General features: G+C 40.9%; 1 protein-coding gene across 5 annotated transcripts in view; it reads right to left on the bottom strand.

Annotated features, from left to right (window-relative positions):
• Positions 1–27,631, bottom strand: part of chrm3a (cholinergic receptor, muscarinic 3a) — an 85,697-nt gene that overhangs the window by 50,524 nt on the left and 7,542 nt on the right. The window lies entirely within an intron of this gene.

The raw sequence follows: 27,631 nt of genomic DNA on the forward strand, positions 1-27,631 counted from the left end.
AGGGAACGGGGAGGGCAGCGGGAACAAAACAAAGACAAAATAATTCAACGTGACTACATTTGGAAATGCGTCCACAGCAAAAAAAAATTTTTTTTTTTTTAAACAGGGCAGAGGACACATCATGTACCAGTACAAGTACGTCAGTCCCCCAAACCAAATCGCATCGAAGTATCACGTTCTTTATTTATGCAATGCGATTTAATCAAGGTCCGGGCTGGATAATACGTGTCAAAGGAGAGAATGGCATGTCTTTATGTCTCGTGAAGTCTTCATGCCTTATATAGTCTCGGTGTCGCGTTGCGCGCTGCTGGATGTTGCCAGAGGTGGGGGAACAACGGAAGCGCACCCAAAGAACAGGCAGCTCATTAAGCCAACGCCGTCGCAAGTACAAAGAGACAACATAAGGGAGTGCGTCCTCGCACCAGATAAAACATAAAGTTCCAGATCATCAACATGGAGAAAAAAAAAAAAAAAGCATGGCCTCATGTTAGTGCTTATGCAAATATAATGAGAGGAAGGCGGGTGCGGCGTAATAACAGTGAAGGAGATGACAAACACCTTCAGGTCACTCCAACAAGTGAGCACAAGCGTCTCATTTCCTTACGACAAATTGAGCCACGAAAGGTCAATGAAGCAAACATTCATCATCTGATTGGAGAAAGCGTGACATTTAACCCGTTGGCAGGCACCCGAACCATTTTTAATTATTCCAACGTACTCCATCCAGAAAGCTTGCAGAAACAACGTGGAGTTTGGAAACGACAACAGAATGAGCTTGAAAAATAATGCAATGATGATTCTCCCCCCCACAACACAAGAAATAAATGAATCATTTGTCTTACACTGTCGGTTCGGCATTTGTTAAAATAAAGGCAAATGAACCAAATTCCTTATGACATCTTTCAACAAAACTTAACTCAACTTTTCATGTTTCATGAAACAATGAGACGTAAACATGCAGACTTAATTTTTTACTAATTTGCTCACAAAAACACATAAAAAAGTTTTATTTTAAATATTGCAATGGTCCAAAAAACGTATTTATACGTTTTTTAATGGGGTTTTTTCATGCTAGAGCATACAGAAGGCTTTGATGCTGCCTCTGACCTGAAGAGATTAATTAAAGCAATAGTAGTTGTCACACAAAAAAGGCCAGCAGGTGGCAGCAGAGTATAAGAGATCAACCATGTTGCAACAAGCTTTTTTCCCTCAGTGTTTTCAACAGGTTTGTGAATAATGATTGAAACTTAGCTATATTCTACTGCTAATAGCTGCAAAACGGAAACAGATACAAATGTACTTTTTTCTCCTGGTGAAAGAAGATACTCTAATCTTTCTTTTGGTAGGTTCCATGTTTTTATAGCCATAAAACACAATATTTTGTGGGCCTTGCAAAATCTGTCAAAATCCAGTAAAACAGCCGAGAGCGAAGGGGGTTGCTTCAGTGAAAATGGCTGCCAGTGAATGAGTTAAGTACTAAACTTTTCTAGACAGTAGACACGATATGAATAAATCATTGAAATAAAGCCTGCTGACCATCCGAAATGAAGCAGAGGTTGTTGGAGGGGTTTTGAAAATTGCAGAGCCTTTGCGATTTGAAAATGACATTCTACATAGCAATTTGAATTTGATTCATTGTTCATCCCTACAGCAAATTGAACCTCAAAAAGGTCAATAAGAAAACATCCCTTGTCTGATTGGAGGCAGTGTGACATTTCTCACTTTGGCACCCGACCATTTTTAATTATTGGACCCGTACTGTACTTTTCCGGCCTTTCATTAACCACATGAAGTCCCGTCGCTTTGCCGCCGTTATGTCGGAACCGTTTTGTGCCATCTTTCAATTCCCAGAATACCAAAGAATGGCAATTCTCGAGAGAGAGAGAGCCATCCAGATGGTGTACAGTCGCTCATTAGTATTCTGAAATAGAAATAACTACTGTACATGTGAAGCAGAAAGGTCATGTCATGTCATTATATGATATTTCCATACATTATCTTGGAGCAAATTACTTACAAGAGAAAAAATCTTTCATTTGCTTTTCCTTCGATTATGCAAATGCGGCTTCAGTTACACGTATAATAAATATCATGTTACTTTTGATACAGTTTACAAGCCTTGTTCAGAAGATATGTCTATACAAAAATATATCGTCAGAAATCAAGTCATGCTGACGACATTACGTCATTTTGGCAAATTCAGTCAATCTCATAAAGTTTACTTTCTCTCAATAGCAAAGTTTGCCATATTTTGTCACTCAGTCCGTAGATTAACAACTTTCTTTCATTTCATTTGACATTACCAAATGGTCATAACTTAAAATCAATTGGTTTAACCAGCAATCCAACAACAGCTAAATTCGTATCCCAAACTGCTAGATTTGCATCTACTGATTTCGAAGACCATCATAATTGCTATTGAGTACATTCTGCCGTTCATTAGTTTGATGAGCGGGAAGGCTGTTTTTTGCTGAGGCCTCGCAGCTCCTGAAGGAGTTTGCATGCACCTCTGCATGCATTATGCAACAGTCCGATGCAAAAACGCAGACTTGCTGACGTGACGCATATTAAAGCAGGCCCACGGCTTCCTTCAGTCGGCAGCGCCGAGGCCACCCGGGCGCCGCCCGCCATCCTCCCTCCTCCTTATTGCCGACCTTCGTCTCACCGTGCTAAATTAACTAAATGCGGTTCTAATTTACTTCTGAAATTACATCTGCTGTGCCTTACAAAGTTGAACAAAAGTTGTAATAGAACATAAAGAGAGCGCGTCAGGAAAGAAAATGGGCGGCTGCAGCAAAGTGGATTCTCTGGAGTATAATACAAAAATAAAACATATGAGTTGACACTTAACACACTAACAAAACAGTAATGTAGGAAAATGGGGGTCTCCTGTATTTGCTTCTATTAGAATACATGTACATAAGTTATCCCATATTTACTCTTATTGCAAATCATGACTCATCACAAGATAACGACTGAAACTCTTTGCGGATAAACTGTTGAAAGCTTCAGCGCCGAAGAAAGACACGACTGTATTATTGTCTGCACGATGGCTCATATGGTTGCTGCTGTGTGTTCCCCCAACCTTTAGAGCAGCAACAACCGTCTCTGTCCGTTCTCCTCGCGAGCAAAAATAGTCTGTTGTCTATTGTTTATCAAATGTTCTAGGTTGACTGAACCTGACAACCTCTCAACATTGTGGACACATTTTATCCAAGAGGTGAATGAGGACTGGGTGAAAACAGGACATTGAAGTGGAGACTGTGGAATATAGCACTACAGAAGCCACACCACGTTGAAAACAGTCTGAACAAGACTCGAGGAGAACAAGTTTCTCTTGTTTTTACTTCAACATACACTGTAGGAGGCAAATGTTACCCAGGAGGAGACTGGGAGTGGCAAGACGCCGGACTGCTGCAGCAAATCGGAGAATGCGGAGTGCAAACCTGCAGGAAGAACGCCACATCAGTTGGTAGGAGAAAGGCTAATACTGGAGGAGAATCGGAGTCTCCTGTATTTACTTCTCGATAACAAAGACACATTTGATCTTAAAAGTGGCTGACGGTTGCCAGAAAACAGACCACGACAGCAAAGTGGAGACTATGGCGTTAACAGATGCAAGTGACAAGCGACGCTGCAGCCAATCCTCCCGGTGACACAATCCGGCTTCAAAATTATTTATGAGGTGATATAAAAAAATAAAAACGTTATCTTTCTGGCAGATCACAAGCAGCATATTTCACTTTCTTCCCACAAGCCTTTTTGCCTTGTTCTGCTTCGGAAAAAGCATAAGAATAGAATTTTAAAAAAATGAACCCGCAGAGAGAAAAGACAAAGGGGAATATAATAATAAAACATTTGTCAGACAGGCAGATCAGAAAGGCGCCAATCTGACAATATAGCGTCAGATTAAACCCTCACGAAGGAGCAATAAAAGCACGAATTGTGTTTGCCCAAGTGGGAGGACCGAGTACTTTTTTGCAAACGGTTGCGCGCTACTGCAGTTAACGATATGTTTTACATCAAACAATTCGACTGCTCCCAGACAAGCTTTATTTAAGTTTCACGTTTGAAAGTCAGGTGTTTTGGCTCGGACTTTTCACCGTCGCTGCAGCCGAGCGTCTCATCATCCGCGAGGCTTGCTGCTAAATGAGCTGTCGCCGCTGGAGGTGCAGCACTTGGCAGGAAATGAAAGCCAATTGATGGCGGAAGCAGATGGAAAGAGAGGCTGACGTCGTGACGGATCCTCGCGCCGAACGACGAAGCAACGCATGAGACCAGGAAAAAAAAGTCACAGAACGTGGATGAACTTGCAATGCACTAGAAGCTTTACAGTTGAACTTAATTTGACATTCTCCCCACCAAAAATTTGAACCCTAAAAACGGGTGTGTATTTGTTTGGCAATTTGTGTACGGGGACACGTCTATGCAGCAAAAAGTTATAAACGGGGTCACGGAACGAATTAAATTCACAAATTGGGATACCACTATATTTAACTAACCGATGGAATCATCTAGACATAGACCGATATATTTTTTTCAGGGCCGATACCGATGACGATTATTAGTAAGTCAAGGAGGCCGATAACCGATATTTGAAGCCGATATTTGAAGCCGATATTTGAAGCCGATATAAAAGAGAGGGACGCCAATTTTTTTTTTCAAAATGTAGTATTTAAATTTTAGATAATATACATCCTTTTAAATTTCTAACAAAATGTTCATGGAGCTCTAAAGGTTATCAGTAAGTCTTAAAAAGTTAAATGGTAACGTAAGTAAATACCATAGCTCACTATAGTTTTCTACAGTAAATATTTTTTTCCCCAAAATTTAAAAATACCTCTTAAACTTGTTTTAATGTCGAACAAAAACTAAAGGTTCAGAGGGTTCCCAGGGTCAGCAGCATCTCTTATAAAGTTCATTGAAATTCAAATTAAATAAAAAAAAAAAATACTTCCCCGAGGTTAAAATGGTTTTAGATTTACCTTATATCGACCGTCAGATTCTTAAGAAAGGCCGATACCAATATTCGTCAAAAAAGCCCAATATCATGCTGATTATCGGTCTATCCCTAGGATAATCAATAGAATGATCGATTCGAAAAATATTTGATAGTGACTGCCCTAATATAAATGTAGCAATATAATTGATGTAAATAATGTTTGATCCCGTTCATGTATCGTTCCAGTGGCTTTGACCTTATATTCCTAATGTGTGCGCAGGTCGGTTGGCATGAATTTCATGAGGTGCTCGTAGCTTGGATAGCGAAGATCCTTGAAGCCACACATACAAGCGGAGGCGGAACCTGATTGGCCGTGCAATAAATGGCTCATTAAGCTTCAAAATACCTGCTGGCCTCACGCTACGTCTACAGTACACTCAATGGCCACTCAGGAGAAAAAAAAAAAGAAGACTGTCATCATAGCAGATGACTCACAAGCAGCTGTAATGACTGTCAAGGACACAAACACAGAATCTAATGGGGTGAAAGATGCCGTCGAGACCACGCGATAAAGGTGTCAGGTAAAGGATGATGATACACGACACTGTTTCATGTACAAATAAGTCCAATGAATATGAAATATATATGTATACATATATATAGTTTTTTTCAATGTGAAATTCAGCAGTGTCCGTACTGAAAATATTCTTTATCCTTAACGTGCCCAAAAATGATTGCAAGGGAGTGAATTCTGCTGCAAATGTATCTATTTTATCCCCCTTAATCTCCCTAAGTACACCCCCTTCCGCCAAGAACATTAACCCATTTGCTCCCAAAAACGTATTTATATGTTTTTTTCTTTGATGCAGCCTCTGAACTGACGAGAATGCTTGAAGCAATGGTAGTTATTACAAAAACCGCCCAAGCACGCTTGCTTGCTTAAGTCCGCTAATGTGAGCGCAATCGATCCGCGCCCGAGTACGGTTCATATCCGCAGTTTAGCACCATTGCGAGACGTGGGACAGAGAACGGTACGGTTGGCCGCACGTGCACTCCAACCATGACGTCACGTACGTACGTATATAGCGAGAGACCTGAACTGGTGACCCTACAACAACCAGAGTGTCCCGAGCAAAGAGATGGCAGCAGCAAAGGGCTCATGGTCGGACGATGAAGTGCCGTCTCCCATGATGACGTCTTCTTCTTGCGGGAATCAACGTGATGACGAATATATTTCGGAGGCAACCGAGCCCCGGGCACGGTTTGGTTAGAGTAATGTGAGTGTGGGCCGGAGGGGACAGGGGAGGGGGGCAATCAGGCTTCAGTACGCTACGGAAGAAATGGCCCTAGTGTGAGTGCACCCTAAGAGATCAACCAGGGCCATGTTGCAAAAAGCTGCTTCCCCCACTGTTTTAAAAAGATCTACTAAAGGTCTACTAATCAAAGTAGAGACTCTAATCTTTCTTTTGATAGGTTCCATGTTTTTGTAGTAATAGAGCACGATATTCTGTGGGCCTTGCAAAAAATCAGCCAAAATCCAGTAAAACAGCCAGGAGCGAAGGGGGTTGCTTCAGTGACAATGGCTGCCAGTGAATGAGTTAAGGGAAAAAAATCCCAAAAGAAAGATGAAAAAGTGTGACGAAAAGATGAAAAGAGAGCAGCAGAAGCGTAGTAAAATGATCTCTGGAATGTTCTCCACACTCCAGGATACTTCACTCTCATTTTTTGGAGGCAAATGTGCATCCTCATCACGTCTGCAGCCTCTTTGTTGTCAAGGGGGGGGGGGGGGGGGGGGGGTTGTTTAGTGCCAATGGAAGACCGAGCTGCAGTCAGGTGAACACGCTCATAAAATACAGCAAAGTGCAAATCCTCTGGGAGCTTAAATTAGAAATGATAAAAGAAATGAGACAGCTCCCTTCACGACATTAACCTCTGGGGAACACGCTGACCCCAACCGTGCCAGTCCGATTGTCATCGCGTTCACCCGAGAGAAGGAGTCGGGGGGGGGGGGGGGTCAGGATTGGGGGGGGGGGGGCAGGATTGGGACCGTGGCCCCTTTTGATGCCTTAACGTCCAACGTCTTTCATCTCGGGCAGAGCGAAACGAGACCGAGCCGAGCTGTCCAAAAACTCAATTAGCGGCGCTCTGAATGTGAGCGGACAGCCTAAGAGGAGGCGTGAGGCGCGGAGGTGTGATCTGCGGTGGAAGAAACAAATGGGACGCGCAGGGCCGCCATAAAGAGGTTTCGAGGATGCGAGTTGCTCTGGTGAACAAACAGGAAGCTCATTCTCGGTCTTAATGTGCCATCATGTGCAAATAAGATCCTCGTCCCCTGATGATTGCAACGTTCCGTGCGCAATTAAAAGCAGCATTGTCCACTAATGATGCGGATACACAAACGTGAGCTTCTAACACCCACAAAATAGGAAAACATGAATGGCAGACCTTCATCAAGGCCAGGAAATCCTCATTTGGGTTATTTTCACTGGCGCTGTAATCGCACAAAACCTCAGCATTTGTCAAATCCGAGCACTAGCAAACTATCTGTGATTTGCTTTTGCTTTGTCTTTTTTTGATGACACCATCTTTCAGAAGATGGACCAGCAACGCAAAGTGTAGACATTTAATTAGACAACTAACCTAATGGTTAGATAACTCATAAATTAGCTAGCCAAGTGATTACAAGTATAATTGCTTGGCTACATATCGAATTAGCTAAAAATCTAATCAAACTAGATTTCTAGATCACAAACTTACTAGCCACCAAATCAAGGCATTTAACTAGCTACTACGTAGCTCGCTATCTAGCCAACAACGTAGCTAGCCAGCTAATTTGAGTTGGTCATTGAGCTAATTAATAGCAATGATTTGTTGGAACTGACTCAATAACTACAAAGCAACAAACACATTTTCCAGCTAGCTAACAAAATGGCAAACGTACAAGATTGGCTATATCCCACCGCTTTTTTTTTTCCCTCTCCAGGGTAACTAGCTAACTATGTAGACATCTAAGTGCTTAGCTAAAAAACTCAATCATAAACTAACTTGCCAGCTAGCTAACAAATTAGCTAGCCACATAACTAGTTTTCCAACTAACTAGATAGCTAATTAACTCGCTTGCTAGCCAGCTACCAGATGGCAAGCTAACTAGGTAAGTAGACAGCTAGCCGACTAACTGTTTTGGTACGGTTTTATTTATTTGATTTGATTTTTTTACATACGTGTGACATTTAATAATGTTTGACCCTGAAAGAGATCCTTTGTTTTTCCTTTATTTCCTACGGGAAAAGCCGTGCGGGAAAACAATAACACAAGTAATAGCTTATCGATATCTTCTGGGCACCCGGGTATTGCTAAGCTTTGCTAGAACTGGCACACAAGCCCGGATTTGAGAGCAAGTGTAGTCCCAGCTGTGATGAGCTGCGGTGAGACGCAGACAAGTGGCGGCCTGAGGCAAAAAAGATGCTGGCCCAAATCGCAGAGCATCTTTTCAGCGGGCAGCGCTGACGATCCTCTTTTATACACGCCAAAGCAAACGCAAGCCAGCACAGCAAAACCGTGAGCTTGCTCAGGCTCTCTTTCACTGTCCTCTTTCTACAAGATGAGAGTTTTTGTGTCCATTGATCCAGAACGCCATTCGTGTGGTCAGATGTCAGTGATGCCGAACCTCTGAGAGGATCTGAGGGCTCACAATTTCTGTTCCATCAAGTTCTTCCCCGATGAACTCACCCAAACATTCCTTTACAGGCCTTGCGTTGCGCACTTGAACAGAAAATAGTCGTAAAAGGCGAAAAATGGTTCATTTGCGAGGTGTTTTCAATGTCAGACATTCGAGTTGGATCAAATCTCCTTCTCGTGATTCCTGTTTTGACTATTTATGTTTATTCATTTTTTTTTATGCACTTATTGTCATCAAAGCGCAGAAAAAAATAATTGGCCTTTTTTTTCTGTCCCGGGGAAGCAGGCGTCCCCACAGCGAGAGCAAACTGCGACCATCACAGCCGCTTTGTAGCGATGGTCGCTGGGTAAGCGGCTAATGGTAAGGATAGACAGACAGACAGACAGACAAACAGCTATCAAGGCCACGGCGGGTCTTTTTCTCCGACGCAACACAACGTGACTGTCTGGTCTCGGCACTTTAATACAACAGTCTAAAAGGCAGAATTGTAACAAACTCATAAATGACAAACTTTGGGATTTCTAACGTCAATATCCTGTTCTCTCCATGCTTTATTTTTCGAGTCGTATTTTTTATGTCATATGCTTTTATTTTGGCGGCAGTCCAGGAAGTGCTACCCGCTAGAGGTGTCTTTACACGTAACAGAAAGATGCTAACAGACGATTTACGTTGTTGCTGTCTAAGCACCTAGCTGGAACGGTGACGAGGTATTTGTGTTGTTTTATTGTGATTTTTCATGACGTGAATTACTGAAAATGAGTTTTTCAAATGTTATTTTCCATTGAAGTGAAGCTAATGATAGCTTCTCCTAAATGTTTGTTTAATACTACTAGCTTTCTGCTTTAGCTAACTTTTCATATGTATAACTGAAAGTTGTGCTGAAGGTATATTTGACAATTGTAAGGACCGTCATATATGTTTATTATTTGTTTGTTTACGGTATAACTCTTACGGTGTGTCAAATGAGGAAGGAATAAAAAAACACACACAAAAAAAGGAACACCAGTACGCTTCACCGTTATCTGGCTGCGTTTGCTACAAGAATTGATTTTGCACCCCAAACACTCAACAGTCACATCACTGGCCGTTTTATGTGGAACAATATCAAAAATATTAAGTTCCAACCACTGAGGAAGACAAACCAGGAAAATGGAAATTTCCATTACTTGTTGCTAGGCAGAGTTCATAGGGCTGCATATTAAGTTGTCCAAATGCAAAGCCGACAAAAACTATTTTAGAAGCAAACAACTTGAATACTGAAACTTAAAATGGGGACATGCTTCTTATTTGGACAGTAACATTGTGCTTGTTGTGCCAACAAAAAGTTGTTTGAATGACAAACAAGCGGCTAAATGGCTCTCGCTGCTACGTGATAAATACAAACCACAATTAGGACACGGGAAAAACAGCTCGCTCTGTCCTTAATGCTAAGTCCAATTGGTCATAAACGCTACTCTGGAGTTGACGAAATGCATATAAATGGACGGCGCTTGTATCTTTTGGGGAACTGTTATGTAAAATTGGCTTTTTTATGGCTTGTCGACAAATAGTTGGGTCTCGGGAGTGGCTGAGCGGCCATTAAGAGTGAAATGAAACAACCAAGCAAATCTTTTCTTTTCATCCTGTTTCTGCAAATGTCTCTGTGTGTACGAGCAGTTCAAAAACTGGACTTCCCGCTGGAACAAGAAAGTTTCTTGCTAGGATGAGAAACTTTCTCATCCTCATGAGAACCATCGTTATTTTTTCCCTCCCTGGTCACTTTAGGGGCTCCGTATCATATTATATCCGCTTTAAACAAACTATATCGACAAGTAATTGATGATCAAATGAATCAACAACTATTTCAATAGGAGAGTAAGCAGCCATTTTGAATATGAAATTGTCCAAAACCTCTGATTTCAGCACATCAACAGTAATTGTTGACTGATTTCTGTAGTCTTTCATGATTATCTTATGTGTTTAAAATATGAAATTTGCAAACATCTGTCTTTATTTTGGAAAATAGCGACCGAGCCTTTAACATAGTATGACATCAATCCCCCCCTTTTTTTTTTTAATCCCTATACGAATATGAAGTACAAAATAAACAACAATCACTGGCTAATAAACAGTAATCAGGGGGAAAAATGCTCTTTTAATATACATTAATGCAAAATTCAAATGAATCCGATGAGTCGATTAATCGATTGAATAATCAATCGATTAATCGAAAATATTCAATAGTGACAGAACTAAAACAAACTTTGTTTACTGCTATATGAGCGTAACATTCCATGGGAAAATATACTTTTTTTTGCAGTGTTCTGTTCAAACTGTACTCCTAACAGTGCTTTTTTTTTTGCTCTACTCTAGTGAGAAGCGACTTCTAGTTGATGTAAACATGTTGGAGAGGAGGCAACGTGGCAATAAATAAGGTAAAAAAAAAAAAAAATCAATACAAGTTGTGGTTTAAATGTCTGTGCAGCCAGACGTGCCCTTTCTCTTCCCAACTTAGCATGAAAAATGCTTCCGTTTTGCCGTCATCCTGAAGTTTGACCTTTCTCATACGAAGTGCGCTGTAACGTGGCGACGGGGGTGATGCAAAAGCAACATGTCACGTTGTTGTTTTGCATTGTTGTCACTGCCTGCTATGCACTATTATCCGCATTATCTTCTAAAAGCTTGCACGGAAGAGGGTAATGGCATAAAAAAAATAAAAAAAAAGAGTGAATTAAGGGATGTGCAGCCAAAATATGTCAAATGCTCAGTCAGTAAAACCAGCAAAACACGCACCGGCGAGCATGTCCCGATTAGAAACCCGTCCGCCCTCTCTTATTTGTTTGCTGCGGAGCAAAACAGAGAAAAGCTTCCGCTCGTGCGGGTCTCCATTTTGCGGCGAAGCTGCGAGTGACGGCGGCGAATGAATGATTCATGGCGGCCATTGTGGCCGCGCAGTCGGGAAATGGATTTTTACGCAGCTGATGCCGGTCAATATTCCTCCCATACGACTTAAAAATGCACAACAACAAAAAAAAAAAGCGCCATGTGGTTGTAAAATGTCATGTTGAGGTTTGCAGGAAATGAGAAGTCCATCTGACAGCCAGAAGCTCCCTCGTCGTCCATTAGGAATGTGAAGTACGGCCTGCAGCTCGACTCGCGCTTCCATTTTGGATTTTTGAAGGCGGCATATGCACCCATCCATCCATTTTCTTTTGCACAAGCCCCCAATTACGGACTCGGGTGAGCTGGAGCCTATCCCAGCTGATTTTGGGTGATAGGCGGGATACACTTTGGGCTATCCATTCAATTCCTAAAATTCAATAAAAAAAAAAAAAAATTCATTCTTTAAAAAATAATTTAAAAAATGAAGGGACGGGAAGAAGTAAAACTTCAACACAAAAAAAATTATCAAGAGTTGGGTCAAAAGTAACCCAATTGTGGATCAAAAATGGAGCGATCCACTTTATGGGTCAATTTGACCCAACTTTTGGGGTTGTTTTAGAGAGACAAAAATGACCCAATATTTTGACCCAAGTAAAGGATGTGACCAATATTTACGAGTTGTTTTACACTAAAAGACCCATTTCTTGACTCAAATTGACCCATAAAGTGGATCGGTCCATTTTTTACCCAAGCGTTTGAGTGCACACAAGATGCTTTAAATGTGACAATTAAACAAAATAAATAATTCAACAAAAAAAAATTCATTCTTTAAAAAAAAAGAGAAGAAATGAAGGGACGGGAAGAAGTCAAACTTCAACACAAATTTTTTTTATCAAGAGTTGGGTCAAAAGTAACCCAATTATGGATCAAAAATGGAGCGATCCACTTTATGGGTCAATTTGACCCAACTTTTGGGATTGTTTTAGAGAGACAAAATGACCCAATATTTTGATCCAAGTAAAGGATGTGACCAATATTTACGAGTTGTTTTACACTAAAAGACACCTTTTTCTTGACTCAAAGTTGGGTCAAATTGACCCATAAAGTGGATCGGTCCATTTTTTACCCACAGTTGGGTTATTGTTTACCCAAGCGCACACAAGATGTGCTTTAAATGTGACAATTAAATAAAATAATTCAACAGCATAACCTTGTGCTAAATATATTTTTCCTGTTATTGTGCTTTTATACATTAAAAAAAAAATACAAATACACTGAGATGATTTAATTTTAAAATCCAGATTGTTCCACAAACTGACACCTTGAATTGAAATACGTCGTTATTTTTATTTTGCCTTCATTTGTACTCACTTTCCCTTTTTCTTTTTTTTTGGATTTGCATGTTAATTGACAAAATTTAATGATGGGTCATGATGGGCTTTATAGATTATTTTAAGGTGGTTAAACTCCATAAATTCCTTCAATTTTAAAGTTTTTAGTTTTTTGGATTAGTGTGATCTCTGTATCCACATCCGAAAAATTTGCACGTTTCTGTCAAAGAACGATAAGTTCGGTGTCGTTTTTGCCAGCAAACCCCCCCCCCCCCCACACTTCAATGCAATAGGTCATAATTATATATTTATATAACGACAACAAAGGATTCTTGTTCAATGATTCTTTAACCTTGCGTAAAACAGCTATGGTTTCGGATACCTTCGATTTGACATATTGATATGCGTTTTCAATGTTAAATGTTCATCAACAATAATACCGAGAATTTTTTTTTCATTCGTCCTTTCTATTTCTATACCTTTTGCACAGTCAGGCTTTCACCGATGCAAATTTTTTGAATCTCCAATTAACTTTGCATGCATGCGTTTGAGACTTGGAAAGAAGCCAGAAACGTGGCACGGGAAGCGCACGCTAACGCTACATAGGAAGGCGGGAACCCGAATTGGAACCCCCAGAGGTCACTGTGCCGCCCCGTGTTATGATTTGACGCAGAGAAAAGTGCCGAATGGCAGCCCATGAAGAACATGCCTATTCCACTAAAGAAACACACCGCCGGGGTTTTTTTTTTTTTTTTTTAGCGGATGGCGTGCTTTCGCACCGTTTCTCGCCGCTCCGGCACATCTTGGGAACACAAAAGCTCTTGTGAGATTGGCACACATCTGCAAACCTCTTAATCTCCCGTGTCCACAGATCACCGGCGGGCTGTAAACTCAGCCGAGCGTCACAGATTGCAATCGTGCTTCCCCGGCTTCTATTTTAGGGCGGATCATGTTTTTACGCTCGCAAACGTTACATCATGCCCAAAACCCCCTCCACCGCCGCAGCAACCTTTGCTTTCGCCGCCTTTCGTCGCCATGAAAACACGGGACTGATTAGTTGATGATGTGAAAAGGCCCCCTTGAAGCAATTGAGGCAAAATGGAGTGCACGACTTGCCAACTCATTGACGTTCTGTTGATCCTGTGTCAATTAATTTACTGACTGAAGAAGACCAACATGGCCGTCAGCTGCGGGAAGATCAACATACGGTTCAACTCAGGTCAGCGTTATTCTGTGCAAGGCAACACTGGAAGTCTTAAATAAAGATGCGAATAAAAAAAATTGGACTCAGTCGATCGAGTGAACTCAAAATTCTGGGCTAGCAGTAAGTAGCCTAAAAAGACCCCTCAAAAGTCTTTTAAATATCATGAACAAAAATTTTAATTAAATTTAAAAAAATATATATATATATTTTTTTTTTATATATATTTTTTTTTTACGATCGTCTGCATGGATTGTCTTTTGAGTCATGCCAACTCAACGAGCACCGGAAAAAATTTTTTATCTCCTTGGGGTTTTTAATGGCCATCAAAACTTCCTCCGTAGAAGAAACAACTCCACTTTCACTTTGTTGGATGAACAAGCAAGGAAGCGCAAGACTCAAAGTTGGATTGATGCGCACGGGACAAAAGTGGATGGCTGAATAAGGCATGACAGTACCTTTTGAATGACAGAAGTTTCAATGTAAATTATGAATGAAATGTTTTGATGAAAACGCGTCTTTTGGGAAAACAAATGTGCTTTTCAAATACCCCCCCCCCCCCCCCAAAAAAAAAAAAAGGTTTCAACCGTAAATATATCACTAACCATCATCCTGGGACAGTTGAATAAATTGCACGTGTATTTCTCGTAAGTTTCTGAGTTTTTTCTCGCAAATTTGCCACTTTATAAACTCACAAATTTACAAGTTTTTTCTCACAAATTTGCCACTTTATAAAGTAGCAGATTTGTGTGTTTTTTTTCTCAGAATATTGCCCTTACCCTCAAAAAATAAAAAATAAAAAAAAAATTGAAAAAAAAAAAAAAATATATATATATATATATGTGGCCCTAATACTAATATGTACTAATATTAATGTTAAAAAAATTTAAAAATAATTGAGATTTTTTTTTTTACAGATTTTTGCCATTTTGATTTTAAAAAGAGTTGATATGAGCCAATTAAATCCATCCAGCCTATTAATCAGTCATGCTCTAATAGCTAAGGCTACATCCCACAAAAACAATCCAAATCGAGAAACATGAACATGGATGTGATTCCTGAAAGAAAAAAAAAAGTGTTGTTCTTTGTCAGTTGGTGTCATTTTTGGAAATACCAATAAACATCTTTATAACTGAGCAATATGGAGCCGCATGCCTCGAGTCCGGTCCTCATCTGCACGTGTCACTGTGATGGATGAGGCGGGAGCAGAGATCAATGGACCCGGCTGTTTGGATGAGACCGGCGTCGGCGTGGGCCGCGTCATGTCACCGGCGCTCGCTGACGAATGGGCGCGGGAACACCGAGGCGCACCCCCCCACCCCGGCGAGGGATTTGTTTTTTTTCCCTGAAGGAGATTGAAAGCTAATCAACGGCAAATGAGCGTGCGTGTCGAGCTCCATCAATCAGAGAGAAAATAGAAGGCAAGTGCAGCGAGCGTTGGCGTTGGAGCCAAATAAAGAAACAACAGCCCACCGGCGTGTTGGGAAACGGACACAAATATTCCAGGCCTGCGAGCACGTAAGACACGCAGACCTCCAAAGAATGCCGAAGTAAGACGAGACGTAAATCAAACGGGCGTTCGGGCTCCCACGGGTCGCACAACAATGTGACATCATTGCAGCTGCTGCTCTTACTTTATTACGTAACAACCGACAAGCCAGCAGCGCTTTTCGCAAAGCATGATTATATTAGGATTTGAATTGTCGCCGCTAAAATGAGGACGCTAAGATAACAAAGTTATGTAACCCAACGGTGAATGTTTACGCTCAACCCGAAATGGAGACGGGTGTCATTTTGCCGGGAAAATGACACCAGCAGAAATAATGGCTTCTAGCTGAGGTGATGTTGAGGTATGACACTGCTTGGGAGAGCATTTCCTGTCCGAGGTCAAGGGACTCCAAACAAACAGCTGCGTCCGAAACATCCGTCCATACAGTTTGTTCTGATTGAATAACTGGATTAGCGCAAACTGGCGCTCCCAGCAGGATTCATCCTTCAAAGGTGTTTGTGGATGTCGGGCAAAGAGACAAAACGTTCATTTATTTTAGAAGGGACCTGCTTGAGAACGCTTTTTTTTATTTTTTTTAAACGGTTCCTATTTTCCCAAGGTTGCTGCGCAGCTCAGGGACGTAATTGAACCCCATTTACAATTTGAACAATCAGACTCGCTCACCATCACACAAAAATTCTTCTTTCGGATTCGTACAATCAAAATTAAAAGGATGAAAATACAAGAACACACTTTTAAGCGGCGCAAGAAAGAAGGCTTGATTTTACATGGATCATTTATGACCCACAACAGTTTTCTAAACATAAATATTTACTGTAGTTTTACTCAACTAGGCAAGGCAACTTTATTTATACGGCAACCAAAAGCTCAACATCTAAAAGCACTAACAAACACAACAAACCAAATCCATTTGGAAAGCACAGAGAATAAAAGAAGCTTATTAAGAACGTACATTGACAACATTTAAATGCATTTGCAATCAAAAGATCGATTTAAAAGCAAAGGAAAGAAATAAGAAAGAAGACCATATAGTGAAATTAATTTAAAAAAAAAAAACATTACAAGACCTTGAAAACAATCTTAATTATGAATGTGGATTTAAAAGCATTTGGGGCTGGCCACTTCTGCAGCATAACAGCTAAATGCCGCTTCACCATGTTTGCTTTGAAACCCGGGCTCCACTAATTGACTCGAGTTTGTTGTGCTCGGTGACCGACTACGGTACGTTTGAGGTCGTGTACAAATCTGGGTCACGTCACAGCCACGGGGTGGGAACCTCAGACCTCTCTACAGAGTGCGAAACCAATCGCAGCGTTCGGGTGCGAGTGGTGCTAAACGTTTCAGCAAGTAATTGACTTTGAAAAACAACCCAAAAATAACTTCTTCAAACCAAAATGGCCGTCTTCCTCTTTCTTTTCAGGCTTGAGACTTTTTGCGGGTCTGCTCATGAGACATGCGTCCAAAATGTCACACCAGACAGCCCAAGAATATTGCGGCACTGGGACGGTTTTGTGAGGAGGACTGGTCCAAAAATGTCTCCTGATCGTTAGCAACTACAGGAAACATTTGGGTTGAGGTCGTTGCTACCAAACGAGCTCAACCAGTTACTCGGACTGATGCGGTACTAGCTGCGTTGCCTCAAAACACCACTTTTGGTTTTGCCTCCATCATTGCTTCTGAAGAGGGTCTTCTGCATAGATTTAGTCATAACTGTTTTAATTTACTTATTTCCTCAGTGGAATTTTTATCTGTGGATGTGTCTTTGTAAGTGCTGTCGCAATTTCTGCTCATGTCATCATGTCTAAAGGACCTCGTCCACTTCCACATCCACTTGCGAGAGGACTGCAGCCATTTGTCTGTAAACTTGCTCGTGTCCGGAATATTCTGTAAAATAAATCCTTCGAAGGACCTGTTCACCGATCTCCAGTCTGGATTCAGAAAATCAACATTGTCTCTACCCGAACAACAACGAACACGCAGAAGACAAAGATAGTCTTCTAACACGTCCTAAAGATTCGGGTATGCATATTCTCATATGCACACGCCCGATTCCCACCAATGAAGGAAGAACCGGATAAGTAGCTGAGCGGGAATGAAAAAGAAAGCCAAACACTGTCTTGTGGACAGTGTCAATAACCTCTGCCACATCCTGATTATGATCTATGGTCTGAAATTGGCCGCTATTAAAAAGGGACAGCAGGCAAACAAGGAAAACGCCTGCTTCCATTGACTCTCCGGAGAAGTGGATTCTGCGTGTTGACTTGTGAGCTCACCTTATGTGCTCATATCTAATGCACGACTAACAACGCCAGAACGGAACGCGACGTCGCATGGTCGCTCCTCTCGTTCCCAGTGGGGTTAAATGCACAACTGTGATGTGATGGGATTAAGCCAAACCTCCAACCCAGTACGATCCAATCTCCTTTTCAACCGTTTGAGCGCTTAAGGGACTCATCTAGACAAGTCGTTTAGTAGTTAAAAAAAAAAGCAAAGGGGCTCCCAGATATCCAGCATGTTTTGCTTGCTTTAAAACAGAAAAAAAATGACCAAATAAGCAGATGATAAAAGTTTCCTATAAATATTCCTCTTTTTTTATCCTATCGTTCCTGCCGGGTTTCTTTCATTCGAGACTCTCTTACTTTGAGGATGGATGCTGCAGCTAAATCTGTCTTTGGGAAGAAAAGAAAAAAAATCTCTTGCGCAGTTAATTTAGGAGGTATATTTAGATTTTTTTAAATCAGTTAGGGAAAGCTCATCATCTTCAAAAAAAAGCACGAGGAGAACTTGCAAATGGACATGGAGACGTTCCAACAGAGATTCGAACCCGGTTCTCCAGTGTGCGAGGCGGACATGTTGAACATTGTCCCAGCATGCTGCCCTGTTCATTATCTGTACCGACACCATTTCTAAACACAGCCAAGGCCAAAGTGTGAGTCCATTCTCGTGGAATCTCATTTTTGGCTGATGTGGAAATCGCAAGCTCCTCAAGTCTTTTCTTCGGTGGGAAGAAGGTGAAGAAAGGAAGATCGGATGAGTGCGGCGTCGGCGGTGAAGCGCTCCGCTGTACCGGACCGTCGTCTGGAACGAGAGCTGAGCCAGCAATGCTCTCAATTTACCAGTCGGTCAATGTTGGTCATGTGGCAGCAAGGACGTGGATACAAATCTGAAATGCATCCCCTTGAAAACAGGGTGAGGAGCTGCTCCAGATCGAGATTCGCTCGGACAAATATTTCAGGAATGGATTCCAGGGGAGATTTTGTGTCCAACCATGAGGAGACTTTGGGGCAAACCTTGGAGTCCATTTTGTCCCTGGCCTGGGAATATGTTGGCATCCGAGACATTTAAACTCCAGGTGGACAGAAATGGGGGTTTCCCTCCACCCGTTTTTGTTCGATTTAAAAAAAAAAATGCGAAAATAAAAACTGAATGGAAATGCTAGAAATTCGAAAATGGGCCCAAAATTTGCTAAAAGGTTTTTACGCTTGGAAGACATTTGAACTCAAGGTGGACAGAAGTGGAGGTTTCCATCCACCCGTTTTTGTTCGATTTTAAAAAAAAATGCGAAAATGAAACTGAATGGAAATACTAGAAATTCGAAAATGGGCCTAAAATTTGCTAAAAGGTTTTTACGCTTGGAAGACATTTGAACTCGAGGTGGACAGAAGTGGGGGTTTCCCTCCACCCGTTTTTGTTCGATTTAAAAAAAAAAAATGCGAAAATAAAAACTGAATGGAAATGCTAGAAATTCGAAAATGGGCCTAAAATTTGCTAAAAGGTTTTTACGCTTGGAAGACATTTGAACTCGAGGTGGACAGAAGTGGAGGTTTCCATCCACCCGTGTTTGTTCGATTTTTAAGAAATGCGAAAATGAAACTGAATGGAAATGCTAGAAATTTGAAAATGGGCCCAAAATTCGCAAGAAAGATTTGACGTTTGGAGAAAGTGGATTTTGAAGCGTATTGAAAAAAGGGAAATGCGAATTGACGCTGACAAGATGCCGCACATTTTTTGTTTGTAGTCACAAAGCAATCGTGGACGATAAAGTCAAGTATGTTTGGGAAGACGGCAAAACAGAAATGTTTTGGGAATTAATTAAGGAAGTGAATATTTTAGATTAAAAAAAAACAAAGAAACTCGCAACGGTTGATCAAGAATGACAAAAGCAAACTCACACGCACGACGTCATCGCACTTCCTGCTCTTTTTCTTCTTTTTTTAAATTACTGGTGGATCACATCTCTATGGCGTATAGCGCCCCCTACAGCGGCGAAAACTCCCCCCAATATTCGCAAAAGAAACAGACGGAAACAGGCGTGTCCGTTTTGTGCATTTTCGGTAAATTGGCTTCAAAAATTGGATGTAAAATGGATCAATTTCGCTATTCACTGATTGAAACTTCCACGAGAACAAGCGCCAACGTGTCAACTCGGTCTGCAGTCCGGTCTGTTAAGGGCCAGCAGGACGGCAGCGTCTTTTCGTGGCGCATCCCACGAGTTTGTTATTTAGATCTTTGCTTCATAAATCGAGCTGCTGCCGTTGTATTTTGATGTTTACATTACTCGGCGGACTGAAATATTGATGAACAAAGCTCCAGTGTATTGCCTGTATATGCAATAAATATGTCCAGCTTGGGCTGTGGTAACATTTCAGAGAGAACGCAGCCCAGAGCGAGCCAATAAACATCAACTTTTTTTCTTTCTTTTTTTTTTATGCCAACACAACCCTGCCAAAAAAACTTCAGTATGGAGGCACGCCAAGACTTCATGCTGGAGTTTGTGTCTTTGTCTACAGCACCAAAAAAAACTGCCCGTTTGCTCTTGCGGAGCACTTCACTAATAGAGAATACGTTCGGCTTGTCCATTCCACTTGGATTGAAACCAGATTTATGTTATTTGCTTTTACACGCAATATCAGAAGTGATCCCTAAAGAAGCAGCGAAGGTTTCAATCATCGTCAACGGGGAGGACGAAAAAAACAGCGGCGAGGGAAATATGGCGCCTCGTCGCCATGGCGGGCAGGATGACATCATCAAGATTGCTATTTTCAACTCATTGATTTTCACCCCCGCCCCGATGTGAGAAAAATCGATACCCCAGGCTTTAATTAAGTTCCTTTCTTCAACATACATATGCGTTGTACATGCAACATTCTGTATGGCTCATGCCAGTGGTAGTGAGATCCAGAGGTGGCAAATCCAGATCCAGAAAGTAAAAACCCTGCCACAGTTTGGCTTTAGCCTCAGCTGCTAACTAGCTAGCTCGCTAGCTAGCTCCCATGGTGCTTGTTTACCGAGCTAGCACGAGGGGCTAAAGCCAAACTGTGGCAGAGTTTTTACTTTCTGGACCTGGATTTGCCACCTCTGCTCCTCCTCATTTGAATATACAGTGATTAACTCATTCAATGCCATTGACGGCTATAGACGTCAAAAATTCATTTTTTTTTTTTTTATTAGTTTAAATTTTGTTCCCAATTTTGTTAACAAGAGTTTGAAAACCTAGAATTTTTTTTATTGTATTAAAACATTTATAAAAATTAGCTAAAATAGCTAGCACGAGGGGCTAAAGCCAAACTGCGGCAGGGTTTTTACTTTCTGGACCTGGATTTGCCACCTCTGCTCCTCCTCGTTTGAATATACAGTGATTAACTCATTCAATGCCATTGACGGCTATAGACGTCAAAAAAACATTTTTTAAAAATTATTATTCGTTTAAATTTTGTTCCCAATTTTGTTAACAAGAGTTTGAAAACCTAGAATTTTTTTTATTGTATTAAAACATATATAAAAATTAGCTAAAATAGCTAGCACGAGGGGCTAAAGCCAAACTGCGGCAGGGTTTTTACTTTCTGGACCTGGATTTGCCACCTCTGCTCCTCCTCATTTGAATATACAGTGATTAACTCATTCAATGCCATTGACGGCTATAGACGTCAAAAATTCTATTTTTTTTTTTTTATTAGTTTAAATTTTGTTCCCAATTTTGTTAACAAGAGTTTGAAAACCTATAATTTTTTTATTGTATTAAAACATATAAAAATTTGCTAAAATAGCTAGCACGAGGGGCTAAAACCAAACTGCGGCAGAGTTTTTACTTTCTGGACCTGGATTTGCCACCTCTGCTCCTCCTCATTTGAATATACAGTGATTAACTCATTCACTGCCATTGATAGCTATAAACGTCAAAAATTCATGTTTTTATTTTATTTTTATTAGTTTAACATTTTTTCCCACTTTTGTTAACAAGAGTTTGAAAACCTAGAATTTTTTTTATTGTATTAGAACATATATAAAAATTGGCTAAAATAGCTAGCACGAGGGGCTAAAGCCAAACTGCGGCAGGGTTTTTACTTTCTGGACCTGGATTTGCCATCTCTGGTGACATCATTGTACTTTACTTTATTTTATTTTGAAATGACCATTTCGAAGCCAGCTAAGTCGCGAGTAAAATAGAAGACCCTGAATTCCTCATTTTCATGTTGCTGCACTTATTCGGCAATCGTACTCCAACAGAGAAGGTCTTTCCTCCACAGTGAAGGATTCTCCACTGTGGAGTTGGAGAAGTTCTCCTAAAGAACTCCTCGGCCGCCGTGACACACATTCATGTAAATGTCAAGTTTCATTTCCTCGGCCTGCGGGCGATGTTGCACTCATTCATTTTCCTCGACACAGTTCTAGCCTGAGGGTATTCACTCTTGTTCTCATTGTGACGGCTACAAGTTCTACTATTGCTCCGCTACGTCAATCAATGTCAGGGAACGAGACCAGCTGACGTGTGATGGCTACACTTAAAATCCAGAGCTGTTATTTTGTTGTGCGGTGAAACACGGCTATTGCGCAGGTATTTTTTTTCCTTTCAAAATGAGAGTTTGTTGTGACGCAGCATTCCAGGTAGCAGTGAGCGCATGTTAGCATTAGCAGCTAAAATGACCAAAACATCCATGCTAATTTCTGTTAGCCGGTGTTTTGCATTATTAACGCTAAACAAGCTAACGTTCATTACATGAAATTCTATGGTTTGGCTGAATATTATTGTTTTTTTAATTAAACAATTTTGAATTTTTTTTTCCCTTTTACAGCAAACTTCAGTTTTTGGGAAAACTATGCAAGCAGGGGGCTTCAGTAAAACTATGAAAAATTGCAGCAAAAATCTCATACGGCGCAGCTCGATCTGGAATTAGGCACAGGCCGATCACCAGCTGGTTTTAAAAAGTGGAGGTTTCAACCCTAGCTAAAACTGTCCGTCAGGACTGAAAATCTTTTCTTTTTCGACGGGACTCATCAAGTCATACTTGGATTATGTTTTCTGCTAAAAATTCATTCAACCAATTCAGGTGGCGCTCTGAGTTAGTCATCCGATCTGTAATGGCGCCCTGCCCAAAAAGGAGCACAGGTGCGGAATTTCATCGTCTTTGCTGTGGCCTGCAGTGCAGCAGCTGCGTGGCACGGCAGCTCGGCCCGAAATCTTATCACGCGCACAGCTGGCGGCCGCGCGACGTGGAAACGACTTCCCTTCGCTCGCCACACGGCACAAAATGTCAACATTTCAAATCCACCGTAAAGGAAAGTGCACTGGCACCGTTAAAGGCGTCTCAGCGATGGCCAGTCTCAGATTATTTGTTAAACATACGTCGCTTTACCGAGTGCTACAAATGATGTAATAGCATTCAGACAATTTGGACACGATTTGAAAAATGTTAGGATCTCCAAAATGGACCAAAAATAGATCTGTTTGAAATTGGATTGCTTCAAGAAACCAGTGCTGTCACTACTGAATATTTTTAGAATCCGATTGATCGGATTCATTTGAATTTCGCATTAAAATCCCTTAATTACTTTTCATTAACCAGTGATTAGTGTTTATTTTGTACTTTGTATTCATATAGTGATAATAAAAAAAAATCTTACAGGTTCGGTTATTGTTTTCCAAAGTAAAAACAGATGTTTGCAAATGTCTTATTTTGATTTCGGATTTCTGCCAATTACTGTTGATATGCTGAAATATCAATTTTAAATCAATAAAAAAAAATGGTTCCAAACGATTACTCGATTATTACAATAGTTTGTCAATTAATTTGATAATCGATTAACATCGACCGCTCTAGCGTACTGTACAGTGTCCCTACTGCCGCTTTCGGGAAAGCAGGTCCCAAACTTACCATAAATGTGGCCAAATCGGAGCATCTTTCCGCAATTCAGCAAAGGTCGATGAGCGGCTGTTTCTGCAAGATTGCCGTTCTCGTTCCTACCTTTGCCGCTCGCGCATCACACAATAAAACACATTAAGCTCCGTTTCCGGAACGCACAGCAAAAAGGGCTTCTGCTTCGGTGCATAGTGAATAACGCCCGGAGCTTTAAATGAGATCGTGTGAGGACCGCGAGAAGCCTTGTCATGTTTCGACGTATGATGACTCGACACTCATGAAGTTGAACACATCGCCCCCCCCCCTTCCCCCCTCCCTCAAGACAGACGTCATTATGCAGCGTAACCTGCAGTCCGTCTGTGGCGGTTCGCATTAATAGAAGCCGCTACGTGTGTGCGTGCGGGACGGTATGCTCCATGACTGGAGGCAGATTGCTTCTCTGTAAAAGGCTTCACACACACACACACACACTCCCAGGCTGGTGTCGTGCTCATGATAAAATATTCTTATTGTGGAAATAACAGGAGACGAGAGCCGCATTGAGGGCCGCCGCGGCGCCTTGAGTTTGGAGGACGTGGAAAGGCAGATCAAAGCCGCGTTTCGCGAGAGCGTTTGACACAAGTGGAGTAAAAGCTGACAAATGGAATTGCTTCCGATTGAAAAATGTCGCGGCCTGATGAGCGACCCGCGGCTCTTTTATCATGTGGCTTGTTTAGAACGCTTGTAAATTGTGATTTATTAAGTTTCCGCGTGACTTCATTAGGGCCAAATTCTCATATTGTGCTCTGCTGCTGCTTTATTGTTTTATTGCTGCGTTATGAGACTTTCTACCAATTATGATGATGAACGGAATGTGATCCCCCAACAAAGGAAGGACAAAAAAAAAAAAAAAGGGTTTAAATGAGGGAGCACGGTTGACAGTAGCAAGAGTTGCTACGCTCACGTTCATGGTGGTTGTTTGAAAAAAAATAAAAATCCTGCAGATTCCAGGCCTAAAAATAACTCATAATAATGCAGAATTATTCAAATGAGTAGTAAATTAGCATGCAAAGATAATATTCTAATATATATTCCGACTTGACTCTTTCAAAAGAGCATCACGCAGCTGCAGCTCGGTTTTTGAGAGACTTTCATTTATTCCGACTCTAAAACAGCTGTAGAATTTGATTTTACAATTCTGCTACTAGTCCAACAAACACTGCACGGTTTGCTCTCAAAAACGTATAAAAACACTTGAAATATTGCCATGGTCCCCAAAAAATTTTTTATAATTTTTTTATGTTTTTATGCTAGAGCTGACCTGAAGAGGTCGCTTAAAGCAATGGTAATTATTACAACAACAACAAACGGCCAGCAGGTGGCAGCAGAGTATAAGAGATCAGCCGGGGCCATGTTGCAAAAAAAAAAAAGCTCTTTTTGACAGTGCTTTCAACAGGTTTGTAAAATAAATATAAATGGTAAATATGATAATAAATTAAATAATAATAATGATGAAACTTAGCTATATTCTAATGCTAATTGCTGCAAAACAGAAACAGATGCAAATATACCTTTTTTCCTGAAAGAAGAGACTCTAATCTTTCTTTTGGTAGCTTCCATGTTTTTATAGCAATAGAACACAATATTCTGTGGGTTTTGCAAAATCTGTCAAAAACCAGTAAAACCGGGAGTGAAGGGGGTTGCTTCAGTGAAAGTAGCTGCCAGTGAATGAGTTAAGGAAATGCTAACTGACTATAAAGCCAGGAGGGCTCTGAAGTCTGCACATTGTCAATTAAGTGGAGCCCAGATTTCAAAGAAAACATGGTGAAGCAGCATTTACCTGTTATGCTGCATGCAAATGGGATAAGTGTTACTGATTGATTTATCGTGTGCGGACAGAGCACGCACAAGAGAGCAGTCACATATTCCACATGAATCCGAATTTCCAGAGCGAGGGAAGGAAAAGATGACAGGAGAGAAGAAAGCGGCGCTAAAAGAAGAAAAAAAAAGTGTTTGAAGCTTGGTCATGCGCGCGGCTCGCCGAGCGTTCGTATGGAAATTGCGGAGTGAGTGAGTGGCGGCCCGGCAGGCTTTCTCGCTCGCAACTTCTCCGCCTATCAAATAGCGTGCGCGCTTGCGTTTTTCTTTTTTCTTTTTGCTTGTTGTTGTTGTTGTTTTTTTGCAAATGTCGCTGTGTCACGCCATGTCAACAGAAACACTTTGAAGCCGGGTAAACAGATAGAAAAGTTGCTGAAATATCAAATCAGTCCGTCAATTGAACATCTCTGCATGTAAAAAAAAAATAAAAAATAAAAAAAGTTGTGGAAGGTTTTCACTCCTGGGTTTCAAAATCTGTCCACAGAAAATTGGATTCGACAGACTGTCAGGCACTAGATGGCGATTTAACACCTAACACCATGAGGTCCATTTTTAACCCATTCCCTGCCATTGACGGTTATAGACGTCAAAAATTCATTTCTATTAGCTTCACCTTTTTTTTCCCCACTCTTGTTAACAAGAGTATGAAAACCTAGAATGGTTTTATTGTACATTTAGAACAGATATAAAATTTGTGATTAACTAGTGAAGTCATGTGATTAATTACAATTTAACAAATTTAATCGCCTGATGCCGCTAATTTAAAAAAAGAAAAGAAAATATTATTAAAAAATTAGGGGTGTCAGACGATTAAATTTTTTAAATGATTAATTGCATGACTTCAATAGTCAACTCACGATTAATCATAAATTTTACATCTGTTCTAAATGTACAATAAAAAAAAAATTCTAGGTTTTCATACTCATGTTAACAAAAGTGGGGAAAAAAATTGAAACTAATAAAAACAGTTCAAATGAATTTTTGACGTCAATAGCCGTCAATGGCAGTGAATGAGTTAAAGTAGCACTAAGGAACTTTTATATATATATATATATAATATATTTTCATATTTCTTCTTATGAAACATCGACTTAAAACTAGTTGAAATGTTGCCTTTGCCGTTGCCTGTATCGTTTTTACTGGCAATAAGCAACTTTGAGGAGGACGGTAGGAACAGTTAAGATACGACGGCGTAGCGGTTAGCCTAGCTAGCTTCAGCTATTTCAATCACTGCAGACTTCAAATATTTCTACCGGCTTTGTCGCCAAAATGTTATGTCCAAAATCATTTACCACATAAGTGTGCAGACCCGTCTGTTAAAAATCCAGTAAAACCTGCCGGGAGCGACGGGGGTTGCTTCGGTGAAAATGGCTGGGAGTTGGAACGAGTTCATTTTAAAACATAATGTAAAATATTTGATACAGAAGAAACGCGTACCATGTTCATTTGAAATAAATAAAGCTAAGCTAAGCTAAGATTGTGTACTTAAAATATGATCCACATCTATCTTTCAAAGTTCGCGACCCCATGTGACAACAGTTGACAACCATTGCTCTAAAAAGATTATCCTATGACCTTATGTAAGTTGATAAAAGTTCATAAATCACCCTCCCTTTGTCCTTCACCTTGACCTGATCTTTGCACCACAACGCCCCCCCCCCCCCCCCCCCCACACACACACACGCTTGTATTATCTGTGGTGGTGCGTGCACTGCTGTGTGCTGAACATACACAATATCTCAAGACAAACACGGAGTGGCATCGCTAACGGCCCGAAAGTGAGCGCCTTATTGCCGCCGTGCGCGCGACAGCTCCATAAAGGTCAGAGAGAGTCGGCGTCAGTGTGGCACGCATGATTGATTTGCAATTTTAAAAAAAAACAAAAAAAAAAAACCTTTCTTTGCTAACGTACCATGTAACGACAGTTAGCAATTACAACGTCAACAATCGCATATTTGTATTAGATATTAACAAGATTATGAGAGAACACCATCTGTTCTGTATTGAAATTAATCACCACGGGAAAATATACTCACAGGACATTTTATTAGGCACACGTGCACAATTTATTGTTGTGTCTCTGGAGTGGCTGCCCGCCCAGCAAGTGGCAA

The sequence above is a fragment of the Vanacampus margaritifer genome, chromosome 12 (genome assembly GCF_051991255.1).
Source record: "Vanacampus margaritifer isolate UIUO_Vmar chromosome 12, RoL_Vmar_1.0, whole genome shotgun sequence".
Taxonomy (NCBI): Eukaryota; Metazoa; Chordata; class Actinopteri; order Syngnathiformes; family Syngnathidae; genus Vanacampus; species Vanacampus margaritifer.